This window comes from Elaeis guineensis, chromosome 16 (genome assembly GCF_000442705.2).
Source record: "Elaeis guineensis isolate ETL-2024a chromosome 16, EG11, whole genome shotgun sequence".
Lineage (NCBI taxonomy): Eukaryota > Viridiplantae > Streptophyta > Magnoliopsida > Arecales > Arecaceae > Elaeis > Elaeis guineensis.
Genome location: NC_026008.2, coordinates 37161144 through 37185188, shown reverse-complemented (window position 1 = coordinate 37185188; position 24045 = coordinate 37161144). Strand labels below are relative to the sequence as shown.

Genomic DNA, 24045 nt, shown 5'->3' with positions numbered 1-24045 from the left:
TTGTGATTTTGGGATGATTTAATTATATGTGATAGATCTTTGGAAGATCTACACGATGACATAAAAATTATTAATTTTTGTTAATTATATATTTTTTAAATATTTTTAAATATTTATTTATTTAAAAATTAAAAAAAAATTAAATTTTAGAAAAAAAAATCAGAATTTGGGAATCATGTTTAGAATGATTCAAGCTACTTAAGTCTAATTTCTAATTTTTTTCAAATATTTGAAATTAAAAAATTATTTTTTTAATTATTTAAATTTAAAATTTTAATTATAAAATAAAAAATATATAAAAATAGTGTTATATTTTAGTTAATTTAAAAATATTATTTGAAGCATATAACATATTTATTTTGAATTTATAAGTTTTAAAATAATTATTAAAATTATTTTAAAATTATATATAATTATTTTAACTATCGTTAAACTATCGTGTTTTGTTATACTTGCATATATTTATAAGAAAAAAATTTAGAGCATGACGTTCGTTTACTTTAATTAATCAGCTATTTTATAGTATATATTTATTTATATAAAAATTATTAAAAAAATAAAAAATCAGTGTTAGTTTTAAAATTGAGAATAATATTTAAAATGATTCAAAACAATTGAAATATTTGAATCTAACTTAAGATTTTTTTGAAATTTTTTTTGTAAATATTTAAATAGTAAAAAATGTTATCAAATAAAAAATATATATAATTAGTGTTATATTACAGGTAATTCGAAATAATTAGTATTTTGTTATATCTGCAGAAATGAGTAAGAAGAAAGATCAAGAGCGTGACATCGGTTGGGATCATGGCGAGATGCTCTCGGCTCGGCATCATTGGGATGCAAATGGTGCAACACAGAGTTCAAGGAAAGAGGAGTGATTAAGTTGAAGCAGCATCTAGCTGGTGGTTATCCTGATGTGTCGATGTGTCGGAAATATCCGCAAGAGGTCTGACAATTGATGAAAAAGTACTTTGCTGATTCGAAAGCAGCGAAAGAAAGGACAAAGCAGAAAAAGACTGAAGTAGACCGTCGAGCTGCAGAGCCACCTTCTTATCACTCTAGAGAGTCAGAGGAGGCTTCTGCTCCAGATGATGAGGAGGCACAGATTGAGGCTGCCATTCATGCGAGCTTGGCGGATCAGTACCAGCAGGAGGAGATGGCCCGGTACAGAGACCGATTTGGACCATCATGCTACGAATCAGGATCTGGATCAACGACTAGTAGGGGAGAATTCGAGTTCAGAAGGACTACCTTAGTCAGAGAGTCCGGTGGTAGAGAGAGCAGACGCAGCATGTCTTCCTTGTTGAGAGCTTTTGGCAGTAGGAGGAGGTCCTCCAGAGATATTCCAGCAGGAGCCAACATTCAGGATTTGGATCTACATGCTTTGCCCAGCAATGATTCAAAGCAGCAGAGAATTGACAGTATGCTGAAAAAAGATAAGAAGAAGGATATGTGGCGAGCTATTGGATCATTATTTCATTTCAGCCATATTCCAGCAAATGCAATAGCCAATCTTTACTACCGATCTACTATTTTAGCCATAGAGACTGCCGGCCAGGGTGTAGATCCTCCAGGACCTAAGGACATCTATGGTCAGCTTCTTGACAGCAATAAGGAGGATCTGCAGAGATGGATTGCTTCTTACAAAAATAAATGGCCTACATACGGTCTGACAATGATGTGTGATGGTTGGACAGGTCCTACTAGGCGGAGCATCATTAATTTTTTGACATACTGTGATGGAAAAATATTTTTTTACAAATCAATCGATGCTTCAGATAAGATGCACCACATATATCCATGGTCTGATGGAGGAGGTGATTGATTCAGTGGGTGAGCAGCATGTCGTGCAGGTCATCACAGATAACGGACCACAATATAAGGCTGCCGGAGAGTTGCTGATGGAGCAGCGACTACAGATATACTGGACCCCATGTGCTGCACATTGCATTGATCTTATATTGATGGATATCGGAAAGATTCGCAGGGTGCAGCAGGTAGTGGAGATTACCCAGACCATTACTAAATTCATCTACAACCACATATGGGTTCTTTCATTAATGCGGACGTATACTGGGGGGGAGATCTTACGACCGGATATCACACGGTTTGCTACCAACTACATAGCACTTGATAGTCTTCTTCAGAAGAAAACAGCCCTACGTCAGATATTTGTCAGTGCCGAGTGGCTGGAGAGCAGATATGCGAGGGCCGGCACTGATGGAAGTCATGTGGAGAATTTGGTGACGAGTCAGTCATTTTGATAGAGGGCTGAGAAGATAGTGAAGGCTATCAAGCCTTTATATGAGGTGCTTCGCGCCGTGGACAGCGAGAGATACCTCCAGATGGGCTTCCTATATTACATGATGGAGAGGACAAAGAAACAGATCAGTGAGAATGATCCCAAGCATGCTCAAGAATTCATTAACATTATTGAGCGCCGTTGGGACTATCAGATGGACAGAGATTTGCATCTAGCTGGTAAGTTTGGATTCAAGAATGTTTTAAAATATTTTTTCGAAGCATGAAAATAAAATTGTACTTAATCAGTCTTAAAATTTATCTGCAGCTTATTATTTGAATCCGAGATTTCAGTATACTATTCCAGGGATAGATATGGATAGCGAGCTTCTTGCTGCTCTTCGCAATGTCATATATAAGATGGTGCCCGATCCAGAAATCACGTCGTTGTGTCTGCAAGAGGTATGCTAGTTTAAAACAGATGTAATTATTCAACTGAATTCGATCTGATATATTTATAAATAATAAATATATTTTATTTCAGACGAAACAGTTTAGAGAGAGATCAGACAGTTTTGGAGTCCCATCAGCTGTCGTAAGCAAAAAGCAGATGAATCTAGGTAAATTACATATCAATAATGAGCAATGTAGATTGATATGTAATTTTGGTTAATAATATCATCAAATTTGATATATAATTTTGCTTTTGTAGCTGAATGGTGGATTCATTTTGGAACGTCAGCAGAAAATTTGAGACATATGACTGTCCGTATTCTTTCTCAGACGATCTCTGCTAGTGGCTGTGAGCGTAATTGGTCCACTTTCGCCCTTATCCATAGCAAACAGAGAAATCGTCTGACATAAAAATGCCTCGACGATCTTGTATATGTTCACTACAATCTGAGGTTGAGGCTAAAATGTATTCAGGAGAAAGTTCAATTGAAGTACACTGATCCGATGCTGGATGATTATGCCGACGAGGATGACGATCCGATCATCGGATGACTTGCAGGTCAGCAGCAGGAGCCAGAGCTTGATGAGCCAAGATCTCCTCCACGACCAGCCAGTGTGGTGGTAAGGAAGATCAGGGTGGATCCAGAGCAATGGATAGAAAAAAATATTCCACATAGGATTCCAGCTGATCAGCCACAGTCTGAGGGGACACAAGGGACTCATTCATCACATGACTCGCTATCCGATCATCTTCCCAGAAATTTGAGCAAGAGATGTATAGACGTTCCTCCCGGCAGCCAGCAAGAAGGCATCCATCCTCCCAATCACAGGAAACTCAGTCACAGAGGGGCACAAGGGGGAGAAAAGAAAAGACAGTTGCACGTGCACCACTCTCGAGAGTACAGGAGCTATCTGGTTCAGATTCGGATACCAGGAAGAATGATGATGATACTGGTAGTAGTAGCCATGGATCTGATGATCAGGAAGGAACTGGAGGACAGGAGACCACCGTTTATGAGACAGCCACAGGGTGATATTCGATTCACCGATGAGTCTCAGTTTATGCATGTCATACAGGATAGGGATCGTGGTGGACGAGTCGGTAGAGATCGTGGGGAGCCGATTTCATATAGACGACGGACTCCTAGAGGTCGTCCAGCACATGATGCAGCTGCGGACGATCTTGCACGTGGAGTAAGATCCATGGATGTATCTGGATCATCCTCGCATTATGGATCCTATTATCTACAGCCACCTTATGATCCATATGCATATGATGCATTCGAGGCATCATCTTCTAGTGGTTACTATCCTATGCAGCCTGGAGCAGCTCCAGGATCAGATTTTGCTACTGGCATATTTGGATGGGCTCCTCCACAATCGTACCATCATCTCGAGAATACTTCTCAGAGTCAGAATTTTAGCGAGAGGTCTGAGATGTCTTACAATCCAGAGAGGATACCTTATGGGATGATGAATATTCGAGAGTACGGTGCAGCTTGGCTAAAGGATTGGACTGATGTCCCTTCAGACTATATTGATGATCCAGATATCTACGAGCGTCACAGACACTCGACAAGAAATTAAATGCAGAGTACATTTTAAGGTTCGTATATCAGTTATTGCGCTTTGTACTTAAATATTTAGATACATTTTAATGCGTATTTTATATATTTTTTTTTTAGTTTTAAGATGACATAGTTGAAATATAATGTAAATAAATATATGTTTAAAATTTTGGATCAAGAGTCTTTGTACCGCAACCTAACTCCAAATTGAACCCAAATATGTCAATAATATGCAATATAATGCCATATTGAGGTTGTATTTATCAATTATTAACTTTAAAAATCAAAAAAAAAATTAAAAATCAAAAAAAATTGTGTACCGATACCGGACCGGTACGCCCGGTATCGATACCGTACCATACCGATCCGGCACCGGCACACCATCCGGTATCGGTACAACAAACCTTGGTTCAATCATTCAATTCAATTCACTTATATATAGATATAACCAACAGCCTCCCCCTCGAAGCTTGCATCCAGCTCTCTCCTCCACCTCTCTCTCAATTCTTCTCTCTCCATGATCTCACTCTCCCCGATGAACAACATTGATCGACATCGATGCCGACACCCTATTCGTTGATTGATGGTTCAAATGGTCTCCCTTTGATCATTGCTGATGCCCTTTCCTTGAATTCAGCATGATTCTTAGACCCTTAATCGATGTCGATGCTGACATCGACACCATCGCCCTTGATTGACAATAACACCAATGCCTTTCCCTCGATAAGCCTCTCTTTGAGGTTCACCATCTTAGTATTGGATATCACATTGTTACCATCCTATTACAATATTGGTACGCATTATGGTACGAGACGATGAGGCATACCAAGTATCAATATGGTACAAGACAGCAAACCAGTTTGAAATCGATATGGTACAATATGTTTGGTATGATATGGTACTGACCGGTATGGCAAATCTTGCCTCTCCCTCTCTCTTTTCTCATCTTCATGTTCTCTCTCCCCTAGTTCTCCTTCTAGAGTTAGGGTTAGCATTTCTCCCTCTTTCTCCTCTTTTTTTCTCGATAGTTCATCTTTGATACACCTTGGCTTAGTATGGTACATACAAGTACTATATCGAACTGATTGCTAGCCAGTAGGACCTCCGGTACTAGTTCATCGAACCTTGCTAAGAAAAATGATGGTTTGGGATGGTACCACCTTCCTTCCCTCAATGACCTTGTATATGTTCACTATAATTTACGATTGAGGCTAAAGTGTATTAACAAGGAAGTGGGGCTCACGTACAATGATCTGCTTTATAATACTTCATGTAGGATAAAGAGGATCCCATAATTGGTTGGCTTGAAAGGCAACAGCAATAGCCAAATCTCAACAAGCTAGGATCACCTTCACAACCAACCTATTTTGTAGCCAAGGAGAGGTTGGCATGGATAGGGAGCAATGGACAGAACATAACATTCCATGCTTACATGTAACCAATCAACCAAAGGGGTCAGTGAGGAGTCGATCGTCAAATGGCTCCATATCTGAGACATCCTCCCAGAAATCTATTCAAAAGATGCTCAAATGAGGCCACCATGCTACTCGATCCACTCAATCAAGAGGGTAGGGTTGATCCTCCCAGCATAGCCAAGCAGAGAGTACATGAAGGGAAAGAAGTTAGCTGCTCGGCATAGTTTGAAAGAAAAAGGAAAGACAATTTTAGCCTCATTGGAGAGAGTGGAGTCCATTCACATAGATTCAAAAACCAATGAGCCCTTAGCACCAATTACCTAGATCATCACGTGAAAGCAGAGATAAAAATTCCAATGATGATGCATCTGCTGGTAGAGGGAATGGAGGACATAAGACCAGTATATATGACAGCCCCAGGGAGTTCTTTGATTAATCAAAAAGTTACAATTCACTCGCAGAATGCAGGATAGAGATCACAATACACGACCTAGAGCTCGTGAGGAGACCATTGCATACAAAAGATAGGCTCCTTGAGGTCGTTCAAGATTTGATGCTACTCTAGATGAGATTGCACGTCGAGTAGGGTCCTTAGACATATTAAGTTTCAAATTGTACATCGAATCCTATTACCCAAAAGCAGACTATGATTCACATGGATATGGCATGTCTAAGATGGCATCTTCCAATGGCTACTATCCTACACAGTTAGGAGTATCTTACAGTGAGGTTTTGCTACTAGTATATTCCTATGGGTTGCTTTATAGCCATGCTATCAGATAGATGACTCCTTCCAAAGCCAATGCTAGAGTTCTAAGAATGGTTTTGACCCAAGGCACATGCCTTATGGGATGAGCTTATAGGACTATTATGCCATGCGGCTGGAGAATTGGTGTGATGTGATGCCTGGGTAAGAAAATGATCCCGACATCTACTAGAGATATTGATACTCCAAATTTAAAATGTTATGTTATACTTAGAATGCATTAAATTGACTATATGCTTTGTATTTCAGTAATTTTCGTTACAAATATACTAATTAATCTATTTTTATTGCATGTTATGATAAAATTATGGTCAATCTAAAGTCAAGAAGCATCAGAAAGATAAATCACACATTAAAAAAATCAATAAAAGACATCAAAAAGCATCAAATTAGGGTCAAATTCACTCAACAAAACCAAAAAAAAATAAGAAAAAGTGAGAAAAACAAAAAAAAAGGTATGCTAGTCCAATGACGAGCATGCCAAGGCATACCATGTGCCGGTACGGTATTCGGTATGGATCTCGATATTAGTGCAGCTTATATTGCTCAACTCACTTAAGACTCTTGACCAAATAAAAAGACTTGAAGACTAACATATACAAACAACCCTAGCTGTTGTTCATGGTTCGATAGCATGAGTACAAATTCATACCCATAAGTAGTACGTTACAATTTTACTGACCAACTAAAGACAAGACAAAATTCCATAACTTGAATCTTCATAGACTTGATTGCATCATTTACTTAAAATAGTGATTTATCAAGTACCTAATTTTCTAAGATGAAGACTTGTAATTCACATCAATCCAAGTTTCATTTCATCCAATATTAGGAAAGTATTCGCCATTTCATTGGCTACTTATATAGCATTCAGGAGTCCTTGTAATAGAAGGAAAGAAGTCAATGGAATATACCAAAATATTTGTATCCGGCTAAATAAAGTTGATGGGAATGAGTTTTTCTGTGAGGACTCATCATACAACTTGCCACAAGCCCCTTGTTCCCTTCTATTCTTTCCAAAGTATGCCATATCATACCAAATTGGATGGTAACAGGCATACATACCTTATTGATTTGGTATCGTTACACGGTAGGTGTATTGACACTCGGTATGCCGAACTGGCCCCCATACTAGGTGTACTACCACAATGGCAGGTTCGCACAGATACAGACCCTAGTACCAAGACGGAGTACATTGCATCCTTCTTATTTTCTATTTTACTATTATTTTCTCTCTCTAACTCTTCTCAACCTTGTTTTTTCAAATTTAAGGAAAGTTAGCCCTATTTTCTTTTTTTATAAGTTAAATACATTCATTAAACAAAAAAATTCTCATAAAAGATCAAAATTCTCCTTTTTTTGTTACTTGTTACTTATTTTTTTCATTATATTTTTTATATTTTTTTGAGAAATCTGAAAAATCTTATGATCCACAATCCAATAAAATCTGACCCCTTCTATGATTTATAGTTTGACTATGATAAGCTCATCTTCCTGGAAGACCAATCTCTCCTTGCCCCTCTTCAGGTCTACACTGAAGCTTGGGCCATTTGCAAAGTCCTAAGATGACCAAAGCCTAGAACCATTTCGATATGGTCACAGATCACTTGCAAGCCCTTCTTCAAATCATCAAACAAAAGCAGCAGCCACCATGATACATTGTAATTCTGGTAAAGGATATTTGTTATATGCTTCAAGATTTCCTGATGTACAACTCCAATATGTATATGGAGAAGCCAAATTTTGTGCCACTATGGTAGCAAATTTTTCTGTAGGCACTCAGGTTTGGAGTATACTTGGGTACAACAATTCCCTGATGTAATCAAATATCAGTTAGTTTTTGATTTAACCATGCTTCCTGAGACCTTTGTGGTCAGGTGATCAATAAGTTTATCTTTTATTAAGAAAAGAATGAGTTTTATGTTACTATTTGAGCTTTTGGGCACTGGATGCACCATTTCACATCCAAGGAGTCTATGTTCTTTTCAATCACGGCCTTTGAAGTATAGAAATGGCAAAGACAAGATCGACAATGGCAATGCTATGTGGGTAGAATTTGTTCAAACCTACAACCTTTCACATCAAATAGGAATTTGATCAACAAAATCAAGTGATGGATGCCATAAGCTGGAAACACACTTGGCTAGTCAAAATGCAAGTGAAGGTATTAAACATGCCTGGTTTGGGGCGTACCGAACAGAACAGCCCTGAAACTAGCATGGTTTGGACATAAAAAATAGGGCAGGCATGAAACCAGTGTGAACTGCTCTGAATCAAGCAGTTCGAAGTGGAATTGGCCCAAACCAACAGGTTTGCACCAATTTGGATGGGTGAACCAGTCTCTCCCATCAAATAATAGAAGAGGGAGGCCATGAGAAGCTCACTTGCTTCTCATGCCCTTTTTTAAATATGAAAACAATAGATCCAAGTTATTTTCAAGGTAATCCCACTCTCCCTCTTTCAGTTTCTTGGTTTTTTTCTTTTTTGAGACTGAAAATTGGCAAAAATTGAAAAAAATAGGAGAGGTCATGCCAAAATTTTTGATATTTGGATGATTTCATGATAATGATTTATACAGTAAGACTAAGATCTTTAATTTTTGTTAGATCTATAATTTTTTTAATAAAAAATATATATTCAAATTAAAATTTATGCTTTTAGTCCCTGAAGTTTACCGCATTTTTTAAATGGTTCTTGAAGTTCAAAAACCTGAAATTTGGTCCCTCTAATTTCTGAACCATTTTGATGTGATCCTTCCCCCGAATTTTGGCCACTTTCTCTCACCAAAAATCGCAGTTGGTGATAATCGGTGCTTATATGGCGAAAAATAGATGCTTATGTGGCAAAAACTACCTAAATGAAGATGACATGGCATTAACCAAGGTGATATGGCATATGAAAGATAACGTGACATAACAGATAAAAATTTTTATCTTGATGGTGTGGCATATAGGTGATGACATGGCATGCACTATGGAATTTCTCATACAAAAGTGTCCAACTACCGAGTGCCACGTCATCATCCATATACCATGTCATCACCTATATGCCACATCACTATTTATGCACCATATCATCATCTATATATTGTAAATTATGTTTTTGGTCCTCTATGTTTCACAAACATTTTTATATAGTTCTTATAGTTAAAAAAAGTCTCTAATTAGATATTTTGATTTCAAGTGTGATTTAACTTAACCTTTCAAGCCTAGTGGTAGGGAAGGTGATGATTCTGACATAGAGTGAGTCATTGAATGCATTTAAAAAATTGGAGATGGCAGCAGTGTTTGAATGAGGAGGCTGGGTCCGGATCTAGAGATGGTCCCGAAGAAAATCAAGTTCGAAGATTTGAAGATAGCTACCGTAGTTGTTGTGGCGATGGCGGAGTACGCGGGCTCAGCATTCTTAATTTTGCCATTGCTGAGCTCACTGCAGTTGCAAAATTTCTCCTTGAAAAAGAATGGATTGGCAATAATGGACTAAGTTAACTAAGGATCTCAGATGTTTACTTCGACTGGAGTAGAATGGGAAAGCCAAGAAAAAAGATGAACTAAAAATAGAAATTATTCTCCTTTTTGTTTATTTTCTTTTGCTTTCCATTCTTCTTGGGTTTAGATTGAACTCTTTATGTTCGCATTTCAAGAAAAATGGATCAGGAGATGGAATGGAAGGTTAGATGAATAACATGTGCTGGGTGTTATATACTAGTCATGATGACGTAGATTTTTCTTGTATGTATTTATGTCTATTTTGGTAGAAGGTAGGAGGAAAAGATGGATGGGTTAAGGGCATGATTGAAGATGGAATAGAATTAGCAATATAATAATATTTACTTATATATTATTTTATTTTTAATATACGTGTCACATTTGATGTAAGTTTTAATAGTCCTCTTCATATTAGTTTAAGTTGAATTACACTTGAAAATCAAAGAATCTAATTAGAGATTTTTTTTAAAATTTTAAGAATCATGTAAAAACATTTATGAAACTATAGGATTAAAACCATAATTTGTGGTCCATAGATGATGATGTGACACTTGACGATTGGATACTTTCAGATAGAAAATTCCATAGCACATGCCACGTCATCATCCATGGTCTGCCATACAACCCCATATCGTCCGATATGAGACATACTGTACTGTATCAGAAGAAAATCGATACAAAATTCAACTTCAAATTGGCACAAGTCCAGTACCGTGCTATATCGAAGCATACCGTCATGTACCAAGGCATACTAAGATGCAAATCAATACATACCAAAGCGTACAAACTTGTATCGAGGTTTATCAAGAGTAAAATTTAAAAAAATGGTTAGAGAGCTATTTCAATATAGGATGAGTACTATACCATATTGATTGTACCATACTATACCGATAAGATACTGATATAGTATCCAGTATTGAGATTGCAGATCTTGTCCTTCATGTGCCATGTCAGCACCTATATGCCACATCATCACCTATGTGCACATCATCAAAATGAAAATTTTTATTTGTTATGCTATATCATCACCAATATGCCACATCAACTCGATTAATGCCATGCCATCTCCATTTAGACAATTGTTACCACAAACATCTATTTTTGTCGCACGAGCACCGATTATCGCCAGCTGGAATTTTTGATAGAGAAATTAGCCAAAATCTGAAGGAAAAATCATATTAAAATGGTTCAAAAATTAGAGGAAACAAAGTTCATGTTTTTTAACTTTAGAAACCATTATAAAAATATGCTAAATTTTAGATACTTAAAGCTAAGCTTTTAAATCCTGTAAGACAGAGGTATCCTAATTTTCCCATAGAACGAGATGCCCTGCAATCCTATGTTGTTCCGACAGCGGTCTCGATCATACCATCTGATAGATATCCTCTGTCTCTCTCACCTAATTCTTTTTTTTCTTTCTTTTCTTTTTTCATTTTCTTTTACCTTTCTTTCTTTTTTCTTTTTTTCTTTCTTTCTTTATCCCTTTCTTTTTTTCTTTTTCTTGTTCCTTTCTTTTTCTTCTCTTTTCCTTTCTTTCATTTTTCTTCTTCTTTTCTTTCACTTTTTGCTTTTCTTCATCTTTTCTTCCTCTTTCTTCTTGTCCTTATATAGATGGGTTTCAGAGTCCCGACCCTATCCCAATCCCGTTTTCTCAAAAAAAATGAGATGGGACGATTGAGACGCCCTCCGTCCCGCTAGGATATAAAATCTTGCTTAAAGCATAATTAACAAGAAAAAAATAAAATTCAAAAAATAATTATATAATTAGAAACTTGTTTAGGAGCATATAAGCTACTTTGAACCTAAATTTAGTGTTTGTTTATTTAAATTTAGATGCAATCATGCGCATAACGGATAATGGCCTAGGTCCAAATTTGAATAAAATTAAAAAATAAGTAGCCTTTGATGCATGCCTATGAATAGCATCCATGATAAGATTTTAAATATATTTTAGCTCAAATTAATTTTTTAAATTTTTGAATTTATTTTTTATTTAAAAATTTTTAAAAAATAAAGTTAAGCAAAAAGAAAAATTAGTATATATTAGATAATTCGAAAGTATTTCTAAAGTAGAAAACATATTTTTCTAAATTTATGATATTTAAAATTATTTTTAAATTAAAAAATCTAAATAACACAAAAATATGAATATTAGAACTTTGTAGGACATAATTCAAAAGTATTTTCTAAAGTAGAAAACCTATTTTTTTATAACAAAATTTTGCTATCTTTAAATAATTAATAAACTAGCATGCTTGTAACCTGCAGAAATACTGAAATAGATCCATTAACAAAAAAATGATTAAGAGCATGATATTGATTGGGACTATAGATAAATGCTCTTAGGTTGACCTATTGAAAGTGCAACGGGTACAACATAGAATTCAAAAGAGAGATAACTAAGTTGAAGCAGCATCTGGCTGATGGTTATCTCTACCTTTCCATATCGAAAATGCTCAAAGGTCTAGTAGTTGATAAAGTACTTCACTGATTTCAAAGCAGAGAAGGAGATTGCCAAGAATGCGAAGGTAGATGGCCAAGTGGTAGAGCCATCTTCCTCACTCCAAGAAGTCAGGCCTCCCTCTAGATGATGAGGCATAGATTTAGGTTGCCACTCAAGTGAACCTAGATGATCAGTAGCAATAAGATGAGGTGTCCAGGCACAGGACTCGATTTGGGCCATCACATCACAAGTTAGATTATGATTCAATGATCAATAAGGAGTTCATGAGGACCTCAAGTATGGAAGCCATCTTAGTGGTGGTGGCTAAATTGCATCTATGCTGGGATTTTTGGCAGCAAAAGGAAGTCCTCTAGAGAGATTCCATCGGTATTTACGATATGGAGGCATATCTCTAATAGAAATTCGAAGCAATAAAGGATTGATACCATGCTGAAAGATAAAATTCAGCCATCTCCCAGTGAATGTAGCAGGCAACACATTATAGATTTGCCATTTCACTCAAATTAATTTTTTAAAATTTTAAATTTATTTTTTTAATTTATAAAATTATTAAAAATATAAAGTGAAGCAAAAATGAAAAATCAGTATTAGATGATTCAAAAATATTTTCTAAAGTAGAAAATATATTTTTCTAAATTTATGATATTTAAAATTATTTTTTAATTAAAAATTATTAAAAAATCTAAATAACACAATTTATGAATATTAGAACTTTGTATTGCATAATTTAGAATTATTTTTCTAAAATAGAAAATATATTTTTTATGATAACAAAAGTTTGCTATTTTTAAATAATTAACAAACTAGCATGCTTGTTAAACCTACACAAATAGATCTATTAACAAAAAAAGGATTCAGGACACCATAATGGTTGGGACAATATGCAAATGCTCTTAGATCGACCTATTAAAGGTGCAACTTGCACAACATACAGTTCAAAGAAGAGGTAACCAAGTTGAAGCAGCACCTGACTGATGGCTACGCCGACGTATCTATGTCAAAAATGCTCAAAGAAAGTCTAGTAGTTGATGAAGTACTTCACTGATTTCAAAGCAGCGAAGAAGGAAAATACCAAGAATGCAGAGGTGCACGGCCAAGCGATAAAGCCATCTTCCTCACTCCAAGAAGTAAGACCTCTCTCTAGATGATGAGGCACAGATCTAGGCTGCCACTCAAGTAAACCAAGTTGATCAGTGGCAGCAGGATGAGGTGTCCAGATATAGGGCTCGATTTGGGCCGTCACATTATGAGTTGTGATTTAATGATCGATAAGATAGAGCCAGAGTTCAGGAGGACCTCCTTAAGTACGGAGGCCATCTTAGAGGTGGTGGCTGTATTGCATCTATATTAGGGCTTTTGGCAGTAGAAAGAAGTCCTCTAGAGAGATTCCACCAGCATTTACGATCTAAAACCACATATCTTTCCTAATAGAGATTCAAAGCAACAAAGGGTTGATAGCATGCTGAAGAAGGATGAGATTCAATCACATCCCAGTGAATGTAGCAGGCAATACCTTATAGATCTACCATTTCTTCCATACAGACTACCGGCCAAATGTAGAACCTCTAGGACCAAAGGACGTATAGTGAGCCTCTTAACAGCAATGAGCTATAGAAGTGGATTTCATCGTACCAAAGCAAGTGGTGTACCAGATTGACGGTGATGTGTAATATATTGTGATAGACTTCTACTAGATAGAGCATCATTAACTTCCTGATACATTATGATAGACTTTCTTTTAGAAATTAATTAATGTTTACGATCAAATGCACAATGCTATGTACATCTTTAGGTTGATGGAGATGATTGATCATATAAGCAAGATTTTACGTCCCAATGAGATGGGGGCATCCTGATCGTCCCATCCCGTTCTTATAAGAAAATGGGATCGGGATGAGCTCGGGACACCGAAACCCATCCACGTAAAGACAGAAGAAGAAACAAGAAAAAAGAAAAGAAAAAACAGAGAAAAGAAGAAGAAAAATGAAAAAAGAAAGGAAAAAGAAAAAGAAAAAAAAAAAGGAAAGGACAAAAGAAATGTAGAGAAAAAGAAAGAAAAGAAGAAAAAATAGAAAAAAAGAAAGAAAAGAAAGAATAAAGGAAGAAAGAGGATATCCACCAACATGCATGATCAGGACTGCTGTCGGGATGGGATAGGACAATCGAATATTTCGTTCCATGGAGAAATTGGGACACCTTTGTTCCATGGAATTTAAAATCTTGCATATAAGAGAAAAAAGTCGTGTAAGTCATCATTGATAATAGGCACAGTATAAGGTGGCCAGTGAGATCTTGATGGAGTAGCAATCGCATATTTTCTAGGCCTCATATCCCGATGGCACTAGAAAGCTTCATAAGTTGTAGCAGGTAGTGGAGACAGCCCAATCTATCACCAAATTTACCTATAACTATACAAGGATCCTATCATTGATGAGGTACATAGGAAGAGAAATCTTGAGACCAATTGTGACATAGGTTGCTACAAACAAGCAATATTCGTACTTGATAGTCTCCTTAAGAGAAAAGCAAACCTGTGTCAGATGTTTATTAGTGCTGAATGACAGAAGAACAAATATATGACAGCCGACACTAAAGGGAGAATTTGGTGACAAGACGGACATTCTAGTAGCGAGTTGAGAAGATAGTGAAAGCTATCGAGTCATTATATAAAGTGCAGTTCAAACTACAGATAGCGAGAGATACCCCAGACGGACTTCCTATATCATATGATAGAGAGGACAAAGAATCATATCAGAGAAGTAGATCTGAAGCATGCCCAAGTGTCTATCAACATCATTGAGCAGCACTAGGATGGCTAGGAATTTGTATCCACTAGGTAAGCAAGCAATCAACATTGAAAATTTGACTGCTCATGTATTTGCAAAATTTTGCCAAAACAATTACGAACATTTTCTATAGCTTACCATCTGAACCCAAAGTTTTAGTACACTATACCTAAGATTGATATGGATGAGGAACTTCTGACCATCTTATGTAATGTGATATGCAAGATAGAGTCTAATCCTAAAGTCACAGCCATATCTCTACAAGACGGAAGTTAAGTGGCATGCTTTTGTTAACTTAACTCTATCTTAAGTCATTAATATATTATAATACCTTTTTCATAGAGGAAAATATTTAGGGAGGGCACTACCACTTTAGTCTTGGCAGTTATCATAAGCAAGAAAAATATGAATCCAGATATTGAATATCAACGACAATAACCATTACTTGATGTTAGATAGATACTAATATGATATTATTTTATATGTAATTTTCTTCAATACTTTTGCAGCTTAATGATGGATTCATTTTATCTTGTCAATAAAAAATTTTAATGACTAGCCATCCAAATCCTCTCCTAGATAGTCTCCTTGAGTGAAATGAGCATGATTGATCCACCATTGCCCTCATCCAACAGAGGAATTGTCGGACATAGAAGCACCTTTACAACCTCATATATATTCACTATAATCCAAGGTTGAGACTTGAGATTGAAATACATTTAGGAGGAAGTCGAGCTAAAGTATTCGGATCTAATCCATAATGCTTTGTTAAGGAGAAGGATGATTTGATAATCGGATAGCTTGTAGGCCAGTAGCAAGAGCCAAAGCTCAATAAGCTAGAATTGCCTCTATGATTGGCTAGTTTCGTCGCCAAAGAGGTTAGAGTTGATGCAGGGCAATGGACGGATCTCAACATTCCACACATGCTTCTAACTAATCAGCCACAGCCAAAGGGATCACTAAGAAGTCAATCATCACATGACTTTATGCTCGAGACATCCTCTTAAAGACATGATCAAGAGTTGCTTAGACGAGGCCATCACGCTATCTAATTGACTCAAATAAGAGGGTGACATCCATCCTTCCACATAGATAGGCAGAGAGAGGCACGAGAGGAGCAAGCAGCTGCTCAACATAGCCAAAAAGAAAATGGAAAGACAGTTATAACCCCGATAGAGAGTGGAGTCATCAGTTCATTCAACTTGAAAGATCAAGAAGAGTAGCAATAACAGTTTCGATGATTATAAATATAATGGCCAGAGAAGAGTGGACATTAGACCATTATTTATGAGATAGCCATAGGGTACTCTTCAATTCACCGAGGGACCTAATTTAGGCATGCCACACAGGATAGGAACCATGGTGCATGAGCTAGTAGAGCCTGCGAAGATATGATTACATATAAGAGAGGCTCCTTGAGGTCGTGCAGATGACCTCGCACATATAGGATTCATCGATGTATCAAATTCTAAGTCGTATGCTGGATCATATTATCCGCAACTATAGACAATTTATGACCCATAAGAATATGAGTATAGCGTGTCTGAGACATTGTCTTTTAGTGGGTACCATCCTATACAGCATAGAGCTATTATGAATCGGATTTTGCTATCAATATATTCAAATGGACCCTTCCATAATTGTATTATCAATCAAAGGACTCCTGTCGAAGTTAGATCTTCAGCAAGAAATTCGAGATCGGTTATACCCCAAAGGATGTAGCTTATGGGATGAGCATACAAGACTACAATGTCGCTTCATTAGAGAGGAGGGCTAATGTGCATTTTAATTATGCAAAAGATTTAGACATCAACGAGAGACATCGATACTCAACGAGATTCTAGATGTCGGTATGTATATTGTACATTAAATATATGCAATTGATTGTATCATTTTATATTTTGCATCTCACTAATTGATTTGAAGATATTTCACTTGATAAGCCTATAGATATTAGCATTGCTATTAAATCATCCTTAATGGTATGGATTGCAACACCCTTCACAAGCCTACCACCACCATCGGTTTCCATCTTTTTAGACATGAGATCCATATGCAAAGCATTTCTTTTCTTTTGATTTGTTTAAGTGTAATGTCACAGCGATGCAGAAAAACCACTCGAAGACATCAAAAAGCATCACTTAGGGTGTATTGCAATGATAGAAATATCAAGAAAATCAAAAAACATCAAATTGGACTTAAAATCATTCAAAAAATCAAAAAAAAAAAATGATAGTTTCCATCAAGCCCTGAATATGTTGAAAAAACCAAAAAAAATGGTGTGTCAGTTCTGAATCAGCATGCCATGGCATACCATGTGTCAGTACCAAACCAATACCATACCAAAGCAATGGCCAATCGATACTGGTTCGGCTAATCTTGGTATTAAACTTTGATGTGATCAAAGAAATTTGCAAGGACAGACTCATTGAGGCAAAACTTGATGAATGTTTGCAGTGGCCTGGCCTTCACATCTAGACATGATAATTTAAATTCAAAGACAACAACACCTAAGTGCTCCCAAATTAAATGATGGTAACCTTAAGCAATTGCCAAAGAAGGTCAAGGTCATAAAGGACTCAGTGGACACATTTGGAGGCACAATTGGTCAGCTCCTTTAAAAGAACTTTTATTTGCCAGCCAATGATTTTTTCACATTTCGAATATCCACACGTTGGTAACTAGAAGTACCTGGATCTTCCCTTGTCTCCTAAGAGAATAAATAAAGAGCATTGCCTTCCTCTACTAGAGAGAATGAAAAAGAGAATCTCAGATTGGAAAAGCAAAATGTTGTCCTCTAGAGGTCAACTAATGCTTATCTAATATGTTAGTATCTCGATGCGCATATCAATTTATCAAAAATTACCCATCATACACTTCGGCTGCTAATAAGGAGACAAGGCCTTACAACTAGATTGGCAACACTTAATCTAGTGATAATCCATAGCTTTAGAAATAGAGGCGACAACCACAGCATTAGCAGCAGTGAGCAAAGGTCATCAAAAAGAAGCAGTAAGAGCAGCTAATGAGGATGCCAGTCAATTGTATCAAACAATATAGGACATGTCACATAACCAAAAGTCGCTCACACAGCACCAATATATACACATTGCCAACTCCATGTGAACCTTTTTAGCATGTGAGTCTGTAATTCACTTTGAGCTTGCTTTATACTCAAAGAAACAAGGATTCCATCATAGTGGTTGTTCTTTGATTCTTAAATGAGGCATTCTGCTTTTTGCAACATGGCATTGGATTTTTTATATGCAAACAAATTTCAAAAACAATCAACTATAACCACATCACCTCCATGACATTCTAAAGACAATCGCCTCCAATCATGATCTAAGATTCATTAGTCACTTTTGATGTACTGTTTAGTCTTTAGACCAAGCTCAAAACTACCCTCCAACTTAACTCTTTAATAATAGGTTGTCAATGAATATTGATTCAAGAGGATTACCAGATTTAATGTAAATCACTTTGGCCACTATGGTTAGAATTGGACAAGGTCCAGAAGCGAGAACCACCATAAGTTCTTATAATTAATTGTGTAGGAGATTTTGGTTCATATTAGGAATCTTAGGTCTATTAGATAACTAGTTTGGAATTTCATGATTTGTTCAAATAGCTAATAATTTAATCCATAATAATGGGGTTGGCTCCTTATTTGCTACTTTGTGCCTCTTTATTATTTATATGTATGCAGTTGCTAAATTTGCACAATTCTCCCACCACGCATGGTAACCTGATGCCATGGAAGGACCTACTCTTAACTCGGCCTTTATGCACATTGCTACTATGGCAGCTTCTATGAATCACCATATGCAGAGAGGGAAGAAGAACCCTTGGCAGATGGGGATCCCTTTTCTTTCAAGGAGAGATAAGAAATGTGAATCAAATCATTTTCCGAAGACAAAGGATCTTCTATGTTGGCTATCCGTCCTGACAACCCAACCTCAACTATTGCTTTCTTATTGCTTGGCTCGTGCTTGCTCACTAGTCCCAAAGCAGTGTCTTTCCAATGATTCTTCCCCCTTGGTCCATCACTTGTTCCCCCATCTACACCTTGGAAGCCACTCGCTCCTTTTCTGTTCCGCAGATGCACTTGCACTCTATTTGTTCACCTTCTTTTGGTTCATTCTAACTTTTGACCGCTGTTGCTAGTGTGTTGGTCATAGCAATCAATAAGTATGCTGCTTCTGGTTCAGATATCAGTGCATGCACAACTTCAATATTGACTACTAAACTCAGTTCCTATATCCACTTTTGCTATAAATTATTGATCACCACTCCTTACATAGTTGCATAGTCAACTTAACCTTTGGCTTGACCAACTACAGGACTAATGAATTGATCCATCAAATCATCAACTGATTGACATGATGCTCTCCTTTTTACCTTTACAACTTTGCTATCTAATTCGGGCTACTTAATTTTTTGTGGTTATTTATGGAAGGAAATCGCTACAATTGGGGCTCCCTAAGCATAATCATTCACGACAAAAGGAGCATGCCCGATGAAATTCCTAATTGATCCAAGATTCTTGGAAGCTGAATTACATGCCAAACTTTCGAAGGCCATAACTTGATTGTACGACACCCAATTGAGATGTTTTCTTCTAAATTAAATAATTTTTCGAGCTCTACGATGTCACATCATCTCTTAAAGGGTATGATACACTAAGCAATCAAGCCCAAATTCCATCCATTTGAATCTCAAAACAGGTCGGTTAGACTGAAAAATTTTTTCGAGAAAGAGTTTGACCAATGTAAGATTACGTAGAGCGACTAAAGGCAAAGTCGACATAAAAGTTGAGATCTACCTCTTTTAGGATTTTATTTTTTTATTTATTTTGCTAGTTATGTCTATTTTAAGAAAGCTAAGTCCTATTTGAACTAAAAAGGAACTCAACTTGAATTGTGCAGGAGCAGATCTCACAAGTATCAATAAAGGCTGTGTATCTCGATTTATTATTCATCAATGAAAGAAAAAGAGACCTAACCCTAACTTCACTAAATATTCTATTTTTTTTCTAAATCTTTTTGAGAGATTCTGATTGAACAGTTGAGGACATTCCTCCCCGAATTGGTATCAGAGCTAGGCCTAATATGTATCATAGCTTTTATTAGTCATGTGGGCCCTTAATTGGAGGATACCAGGGTTGTGGCGGACCCTGTAGTTGAGGACCCAAGCCATGGGTGACCCATCTCTCAAGTAGGAGCCAACTATGATAAGGGCATGAGATTGAACGAGGGAGATTATCATAGCCCCAAATTGATTAATAAAAGTGATGGTGCCATATCGGTTTATTAGCTTGGGCTATTGTCCTCCCCTCAACAGCTTAAGCTTTTGAGCGATGAATCTGTAACAAATGATACATTTCAGAAGGCACAACTTCTACCAATAGGATTTCACCTTGCTCAAGTCAAGTTTGCCTACAACTATTCCTAAAGGCAAACCATCAATGTGTCTTTGTTAGTGGACTTATGGGCAAAGTTTCATTATTGCATCAAACTTAGCTTCATTCCTGCCACTCAGCATTTTGTCAAGAATTCAAGAACAAAGTAATTTATGTACTTGCATCATTAAGCAAAATGTCAAGTATTAGAGCACCACCAACAACTATCCCCCATCTTTAAAAGATGTTTGGCGTGGATCCACCTCTACAACAAGCACATCCAACATCACAAAAGGCTTAAGCCTAAGCATCTTGCCCATTCAAAGTGCCTCAACGCATAAGAGAGCCTACCTGCAAGATAGAGCTCTCAAGTGATTATGGTGTTTCATCCATGAGCTTTTGAATGATTATGGTGCTTCAGCTACTGTAAATACAGTAGATCACCATCCATACCACTCCAGTGAAGTCAAGTTTGATTTTGACAAAGACTTCACCCATTAGGGAAGAATAACATGGAAAACATCACCAAATAAGTCTATTATAGAGCAACTCGAAGTATGGCAAACTAGCCCAAGAATGTCAAATCAGCCTAACATATTTTGAAGCCCAAATCTAGCAAATTTTGAAAACTTTTGTGAGCTAAATTTGAGTTTTTAGATGACTCTTTTAATCTTCATTCCAATCGCAAACTCCTATTTAATCTTTGGATAGAATTTGCAATTTTGCTCAGAACTTATTTGACCTTTTAAGGAAATGAAGACTCTAGAAACATGTATACTGTTGATTTTAGAGTTGGAAACTTGTTCCATTATATGCCATACAACCTTCAAACCATACAAAATGAAGGGGCAAATGCTCTTTAAACGAGAATTTCAGCATTCAGCTTTGCAGATGAGTTTGTCTTGCCACTTTTTGCTCTTATCTAATGAAGGACAGCCATGGTTAGGGAAATCTCAGGGATGCTTAATGGGTTGTAAAAGAGCAAGGAAATTATGTAAGTAGGATTTATATTGGTATATGGATCGGGAGAGATTTGGGTGCAAAATAGAGGCAAAAAGATGATGTTTTAAGGGTCTTATGTGAGCTAGAAAAACAGGTATAAGAAGTTTCGTTTATTTTGTGAATCAAAAGTCTAATTATGGGTGGGTAGCTGTGGTTTTGTTGCTTTTGGCTGCTACAGATAAGTGGGGATGGAATTATATCTGAATTTGAGATTTTAGGATGCAAGAATTAAAGAAAAAGAAATAGAAAAGAAAGATTTTCTAGGCATGACACCTAGAGTTAATCTCATAGGTATCAAACATAGGGTTCAAATCACATCACAGAACTCTAAAAGAAAGCATAATTGTTTATGAAAAATCTCTGAAATTTTGATTTTCCTTACAATAATGAGAGATTACAGCCCTGGTTATAGAGTTTTAATACTCCTCCTACCATGGCTTGGACTCCAAATAACAAATCTGTAATTTTGACTAGTAAAACAAAGATTCTATAATGACTAATTGATCCTAAGCGAAGTTCCAAGAGAGCCCCACATCATCCAATACATCCCAAATTAAGGCATGAGCATTAGAACCAGCCTTAGGATGCCTTTTATAGGTCTTCAATAGCTGCTACCAACTTGTTCCATCATTGCTCAAAGCAACCTTAGGATAACATTCAGTTCCAATTCGCGACATAACCAATGTCTCCTTTTAAGTACAGCAAACCATCTCTTCAAATCAGCATGTACATTATAGCCTTCATTGCTCGAAGCAATCTTTCTTTGAATTACATCATGTAGCTTATGCATGGTAAGAGCTTCAGCTTCAACATTAGGACATGCCTCAATTGGCTTTCTTGGAATTGAACCTGTTACAATCTTGAACAGACTATGACCTATAGTTCCATTTACCAAAGAGTTATAAGTAAATTCAGCTATAGGAAGAACTTGATCCCAATTATTAACATGATCACCAACACAACAATGAAGCAAATCACCCAAACTCCCATTAACAACTTCCCTTGGGCCATCAATTTGTGAATGAAATGATGAAGAAAATTTTAGCTACGTTTTCAGCATCTTCCATAATGTGCACCAAAAGTAACTCATGAATTTTACATCACAATGAAAAACAATAGTCTTAGGAAACCAATGAAGACAAACAACTTCCTTGAAGAGTTTAGCAATATGGAAGGCATCGGAAGTCTTTCAACAAGGAATGAAGCGAGCTATCTTAGAATAGTGATCCACAACCACAAGAACAGAATCATGACTCCTAAGGGACTTTGGCAACCCTAGGACAAAATCCATGCTATGATCTTGCCCAGCCTCATGTGGCAAAGGTAATGGCATGTACAAAACTTTATTTTTCCTTCTTCCCTTTGAAAATTGATGACAACAATATTGTGAGATAATTCCAGCAACTTCTCACTTCAAACTAGGCCAATAGAAAGAGTCCTCAACAACTGCAATGGTTTTATGATTTTATCTCTTCCAAAATGACCAACCATCCCACCAGAATGTAATTCTCTAATGACTTCTTCACGTAAAGAGGTAGCAGGCAAGCAAAGGCAAGTTTCTTTGAAAAGATTTCCATTACTCAAAGAGAAATCAGCAATTTCAGCATATTGTCCAACCATCAAATCAGCATATATGATGCTAAAATCCTTGCAAGAAGGATGGTCTTTCTTAAGCACATCAAAGCCCACAGACAATCATTGAAGAAAGAATTAGTTCCCCTCGACCCCCAACACATTGATTATTTTCAATTCAAGCCTTATGCTTGATAACAAAAACATATGCTTATAAGAAACAAAACTCACTTGCCATGGTGGCAGCTCAATTTCCTTTAGGAGTTGATGTATTTGAGAGCTTCATGGCCAGAATATAATACAAACTACTTAGATATAAGATAATGATGCCAATAATGAAGTGCTTGAACTGCGATATAGAATATTTTATCAAAAGTCAAATACTGTTGCTTAGCTTTATTCAGCTTCTCACTAAATAAGCAATTGGATGGCCATCTTGACCAAGTACACATATACCAACATGTGATGCATCACAAGACACCTCAAACACCTTAGAAAAATCAGGAAGGTGAAGAACAATTGCTTCAGTCATCCTTAACCTCTTCAAAAATGCTTTTGTTGTTGCCTTGGTCCAAACCAAAGTTTTACGTCCTAATGGGATGGGGGGCATCCCTGCCATCTGTCCTGTGCTTGTGAGAAAATGGGATTGGATCGGGCTCGGGACTCCGAAACCCACCCTTGCAGTGAGAGAAGAAAGAGAAAAAAAGGAAATGAAAGATAGATGAAGCAAAGGGACAAATGAAAAGAAAGAAGAAAAATGAAAAAAAAGAAAGGAATGGAGAAGAAAAAGAAAGAAAAAGGAAAGGAAAGAAGGAAAAGTACAGAAAAAAGAAAGAAAAAAAGGAAGAAAGAAAAAAGAAAAGAAAGAAAGAAAGGAAGGTAGGGG

General features: G+C 36.6%; 1 protein-coding gene and 1 pseudogene across 5 annotated transcripts in view; one reads left to right on the top strand and one right to left on the bottom strand.

Moving 5' to 3' along the window:
- LOC105059546 (protein CCA1) overlaps nt 1-24045 on the bottom strand; it is a 64268-nt gene that overhangs the window by 13646 nt on the left and 26577 nt on the right. The window lies entirely within an intron of this gene.
- Nucleotides 962-6636, top strand: LOC140854239 (uncharacterized; annotated as a pseudogene).